Source organism: Coregonus clupeaformis, chromosome 33 (genome assembly GCF_020615455.1).
Source record: "Coregonus clupeaformis isolate EN_2021a chromosome 33, ASM2061545v1, whole genome shotgun sequence".
Classification (NCBI taxonomy): Eukaryota; Metazoa; Chordata; class Actinopteri; order Salmoniformes; family Salmonidae; genus Coregonus; species Coregonus clupeaformis.
In genome coordinates, this window is record NC_059224.1 from 1,407,377 (window position 1) to 1,413,743 (window position 6,367).

Genomic DNA, 6,367 nt, shown 5'->3' on the forward strand with positions numbered 1-6,367 from the left:
CTCTTACAGAAAGGGACAGGACAACAACTCTTACAGAAAGGGACAGGTCAATAACTCTTACAGAAAGGGACAGGTCAACAACTCTTACAGAAAGGGACAGGTCAACAACTCTTACAGAAAGGGACATGGCAACAACTCTTACAGAAAGGGACAGGTCAACAACTCTTACAGAAAGGGACAGGTCAACAACTCTTACAGAAAGGGACAGGTCAACAACTCTTACAGAAAGGGACAGGTCAACAACTCTTACAGAAAGGGACAGGTCAACAACTCTTACAGAAAGGGACAGGGAAACAACTCTTACAGAAAGGGACAGGGCAACAACTCTTACAGAAAGGGACAGGGAAACAACTCTTACAGAAAGGGACATGGCAACAACTCTTACAGAAAGGGACAGGGCGACAACTCTTACAGAAAGGGACAGGTCAACAACTCTTACAGAAAGGGACATGGCAACAACTCTTACAGAAAGGGACAGGGCAACAACTCTTACAGAAAGGGACAGGGCAACAACTCTTACAGAAAGGGACAGGGCAACAACTCTTACAGAAAGGGACAGGACAACAACTCTTACAGAAAGGGACAGGACAACAACTCTTACAGAAAGGGACAGGTCAATAACTCTTACAGAAAGGGACAGGTCAACAACTCTTACAGAAAGGGACAGAGCAACAACTCTTACAGAAAGGGACAGGGCAACAACTCTTACAGAAAGGGACTGGGCAACAACTCTTACAGAAAGGGACAGGGCAACAACTCTTACAGAAAGGGACAGGGCAACAACTCTTACAGAAAGGGACAGGGCAACAACTCTTACAGAAAGGGACAGGGCAACAACTCTTACAGAAAGGTACAGGGCAACAACTCTTACAGAAAGGGACAGGGCAACAACTCTTACAGAAAGGGACAGGTCAACAACTCTTACAGAAAGGGACAGGGCAACAACTAGTACAGAAAGGGACAGGTCAACAACTCTTACAGAAAGGGACAGGGCAACAACTCTTACAGAAAGGGCCAGGGCAACAACTCTTACAGAAAGGGACAGGGCAACAACTCTTACAGAAAGGGACAGGACAACAACTCTTACAGAAAGGGACAGGACAACAACTCTTACAGAAAGGGACAGGTCAATAACTCTTACAGAAAGGGACAGGTCAACAACTCTTACAGAAAGGGACAGAGCAACAACTCTTACAGAAAGGGACAGGGCAACAACTCTTACAGAAAGGGACTGGGCAACAACTCTTACAGAAAGGGACAGGGCAACAACTCTTACAGAAAGGGACAGGGCAACAACTCTTACAGAAAGGGACAGGGCAACAACTCTTACAGAAAGGGACAGGGCAACAACTCTTACAGAAAGGGACAGGACAACAACTCTTACAGAAAGGGACAGGACAACAACTCTTACAGAAAAGGACAGGTCAATAACTCTTACAGAAAGGGACAGGTCAACAACTCTTACAGAAAGGGACAGGTCAACAACTCTTACAGAAAGGGACATGGCAACAACTCTTACAGAAAGGGACAGGTCAACAACTCTTACAGAAAGGGACAGGTCAACAACTCTTACAGAAAGGGACAGGTCAACAACTCTTACAGAAAGGGACAGGTCAACAACTCTTACAGAAAGGGACAGGTCAACAACTCTTACAGAAAGGGACAGGGAAACAACTCTTACAGAAAGGGACAGGGAAACAACTCTTACAGAAAGGGACAGGGAAACAACTCTTACAGAAAGGGACATGGCAACAACTCTTACAGAAAGGGACAGGGCGACAACTCTTACAGAAAGGGACAGGTCAACAACTCTTACAGAAAGGGACATGGCAACAACTCTTACAGAAAGGGACAGGGCAACAACTCTTACAGAAAGGGACAGGGCAACAACTCTTACAGAAAGGGACAGGGCAACAACTCTTACAGAAAGGGACAGGACAACAACTCTTACAGAAAGGGACAGGACAACAACTCTTACAGAAAGGGACAGGTCAATAACTCTTACAGAAAGGGACAGGTCAACAACTCTTACAGAAAGGGACAGATTAACAACTCTTACAGAAAGGGACAGGGCAACAACTCTTACAGAAAGGGACTGGGCAACAACTCTTACAGAAAGGGACAGGGCAACAACTCTTACAGAAAGGGACAGGTCAACAACTCTTACAGAAAGGGACAGGGCAACAACTCTTACAGAAAGGGACAGGGCAACAACTCTTACAGAAAGGGACAGGACAACAACTCTTACAGAAAGGGACAGGACAACAACTCTTACAGAAAGGGACAGGTCAATAACTCTTACAGAAAGGGACAGGTCAACAACTCTTACAGAAAGGGACAGGGCAACAACTAGTACAGAAAGGGACAGGTCAACAACTCTTACAGAAAGGGACAGGGCAACAACTCTTACAGAAAGGGACAGGGCAACAACTAGTACAGAAAGGGACAGGTCAACAACTCTTACAGAAAGGGACAGGTCAACAACTCTTACAGAAAGGGACAGGGCAACAACTCTTACAGAAAGGGACAGGGCAACAACTCTTACAGGAAGGGACAGGGCAACAACTCTTACAGAAAGGGACAGGTCAACAACTCTTACAGAAAGGGACAGGTCAACAACTCTTACAGGAAGGGACAGGGCAACAACTCTTACAGAAAGGGACAGGGCAACAACTCTTACAGAAAGGGACAGGGCAACAACTCTTACAGAAAGGGACAGGGCAACAACTCTTACAGAAAGGGACAGGGCAACAACTCTTACAGAAAGGGACAGGGCAACAACTAGTACAGAAAGGGACAGGTCAACAACTCTTACAGAAAGGGACAGGGCAACAACTCTTACAGAAAGGGACAGGGCAACAACTAGTACAGAAAGGGACAGGTCAACAACTCTTACAGAAAGGGACAGGTCAACAACTCTTACAGAAAGGGACAGGGCAACAACTCTTACAGAAAGGGACAGGGCAACAACTCTTACAGGAAGGGACAGGGCAACAACTCTTACAGAAAGGGACAGGTCAACAACTCTTACAGAAAGGGACAGGTCAACAACTCTTACAGGAAGGGACAGGGCAACAACTCTTACAGAAAGGGACAGAGCAACAACTCTTACAGAAAGGGACAGGGCAACAACTCTTACAGAAAGGGACAGGGCAACAACTCTTACAGAAAGGGACAGGGCAACAACTCTTACAGAAAGGGACAGGGCAACAACTCTTACAGAAAGGGACAGAGCAACAACTCTTACAGAAAGGGACAGGGCAACAACTCTTACAGAAAGGGACAGGGCAACAACTCGTACAATTCCAACTATCGAACCCTGCAAGATACTGTTCTTAAATATACAACTACTTTCTTTTGCCAAAGCTGAGATGCTGAATTTTTGTTTTGGCCTGCGCTACAGACCTCTATATCGGTCCACTAATACAGGACTAGTAAAGGCCCAGTGCACAACTTTTGTGAAAAAATATTTAGTTCATTAAAAAATATATATTATTTATTTTTTTCTTCTGATTTTTCAGGGGGTGCTGCTCCGCTGGTGCCTGTCTGGAGTAATGCCTCTTATTGAGGGATAGCTAACGGTACATTCTGCTCCGCTGGTGCCTGTCTGGAGTAATGCCTCTTATTGAGGGATAGCTAACGGTACATTCTGCTCCGCTGGTGCCTGTCTGGAGTAATGCCTCTTATTGAGGGATAGCTAACGGTACATTCTGCTCCGCTGGTGCCTGTCTGGAGTACTGCCTCTTATTGAGGGATAGCTAACGGTACATTCTGCTCCACTCCAGCCTGTCTGGAGTACTGCCTCTTATTGAGGGATAGCTAACACTACATTCGCTCCGCTCCAGCCTGTCTGGAGTACTGCCTCTTATTGAGGGATAGCTAACGCTACATTCTGCTCCGCTGGTGCCTGTCTGGAGTAATGCCTCTTATTGAGGGATAGCTAACGCTACATTCTGCTCCGCTGGTGCCTGTCTGGAGTACTGCCTCTTATTGAGGGATAGCTAACGCTACATTCTGCTCCGCTCCAGCCTGTCTGGAGTACTGCCTCTTATTGAGGGATAGCTAACGCTACATTCGCTCCCACCGCGGTAGAGGAATGCAGCTCAGCGGTAGGACCTGCTCTCTGGGTGGTGGAGTCAGTCACCTGTCTTATCTCTGATCCACAACCCTCCATGTCCACAACCTATTAGAGCATCAGAACCTCTATCTGGACTGGACTATTAGAGCATCAGAACCTCTAACTGGACTGGACTATTAGAGCATCAGAACCTCTAACTGGACTGGACTATTAGAGCATCAGAACCTCTAACTGGACTGGACTATTAGAGCATCAGAACCTCTAACTGGACTGGACTATTAGAGCATCAGAACCTCTAACTGGACTGGACTATTAGAGCATCAGAACCTCTAACTGGACTGGACTATTAGAGCATCAGAACCTCTAACTGGACTGGACTATTAGAGCATCAGAACCTCTATCTGGACTGGACTATTAGAGCATCAGAACCTCTAACTGGACTGGACTATTAGAGCATCAGAACCTCTAACTGGACTGGACTATTAGAGCATCAGAACCTCTAACTGGACTGGACTATTAGAGCATCAGAACATCTAACTGGACTGGACTATTAGAGCATCAGAACCTCTAACTGGACTGGACTATTAGAGCATCAGAACCTCTAACTGGACTGGACTATTAGAGCATCAGAACCTCTAACTGGACTGGACTATTAGAGCATCAGAACCTCTAACTGGACTGGACTATTAGAGCATCAGAACCTCTAATTGGACTGGACTATTAGAGCATCAGAACCTCTAACTGGACTGGACTATTAGAGCATCAGAACCTCTAACTGGACTGGACTCTGGAGTGCTTAGAAGAAGTTTGACGAGGGGCATTTGGAGACCACAGTCAAACATGAGAAGTTCAACAGGTCTGAAGACGCAAAAAGAAGGGACATTTACAGGAGCACCAAGGCCTAACTTTACCCATGCACTACCAAGGTTTTACAGCTGACAGCTTTGACCTACTACAGTGGCTATGTTGGTTTACTGTATTTTAAACAACATGTTGCCTACTACATGTGTAGGTTGCTTTAGATTCGAACCATATGAAACAGAATGGTCTTAATTTTAAATAGAGAGCAAAGGTTGACCCAACTGACAAAGCAGAGTGCACTCAGTAAATAGGGCTGCTCAGTTACATTAAATATACCACCACTACATTTTTTGCTTGATTGAGAACTCGATAGTCTTCATTGTTATTTTAGTTGTCAAACTGTGTTTGAAGTGTGTAAATAAAATAATCTGTGAGTTCTGCGTGGTGACTCATTATGTGGTTTCCTGCTTGTCAGTTTCTAGTTACTGCTTATATTTATAGATAATAAATAGTTGTATCCATAATTAGCATGGGGGGGGTCACATTGTTGTTAGGGTTGCTTGTCACAATCTGACAACCATCCCCATTGTAACAATGTAGCCAGTAAGATGCTACCCATCTGTCAATTACATCATTTTTTTTTTTTAATTTTGTTTCATTTAATTTTTTTTTTCTCTTTTTTCTTTTATCGTTATTTAACTAGGCAAGTCAGTTAAGAACAAATTCGTATTTACAATGACGGCCTACACCGGCCAAACCCGGACGACGCTGGGCCAATTGTGCGCCGCCCTATGGGACTCCCAATCACGGCCGGTTGTGATACAGCCTGGAATCAAACCAGGGGTCTGTAGTGACGCCTCAAGCACTGAGATGCCTTAGACCGCTGCGCCACTCGGGAGCCCTCTTATCCAGAGCGACTTACAGGAGCAATTAGGGTTAAGTGCCTTGCTCAAGGGCACATCGACAGATTTTTCACCTAGTCGGCTCGGGGATTAGAACCAGCGACCTTTCGGTTACTGGCACAATGCTCTTAACCACTGAGCCACCTGCCGCCCCGACACACTGCTATGAAATCAGCTAGTAAATATTTCTACAGTAGCACTGAGAGTCATTTTACCATGTGAGGCTTCTTGTAAGCTCATGTCATATGGTTCTCAAAATTCACTTGAAGCAAGCTTAAATTAAATGAGCAATAATATACATCTTTATTGGTCAAATGTCATAATTCAGGGGCCCTATAGCGTTGTATTAAAATGACTGTATAAAGGAGCAGAGGAGGCCAAAAATAGAGACATGCTCTGTGGGGTTCTCTCACAGTGGGGTTCTCTCACAGTGGGGTTCTCTCACAGTGGGGTTCTTCTCTCTTATAGAAGCCTTTTTTTCCATGAGGAACCAAGAGGAAGAGTAGGACGTAGGAAGGTCCGCGAGGTCCTGTCCCGACTGTGTCCATACCATAACCATCACCATGCCAAAACACTGTCGCACCCC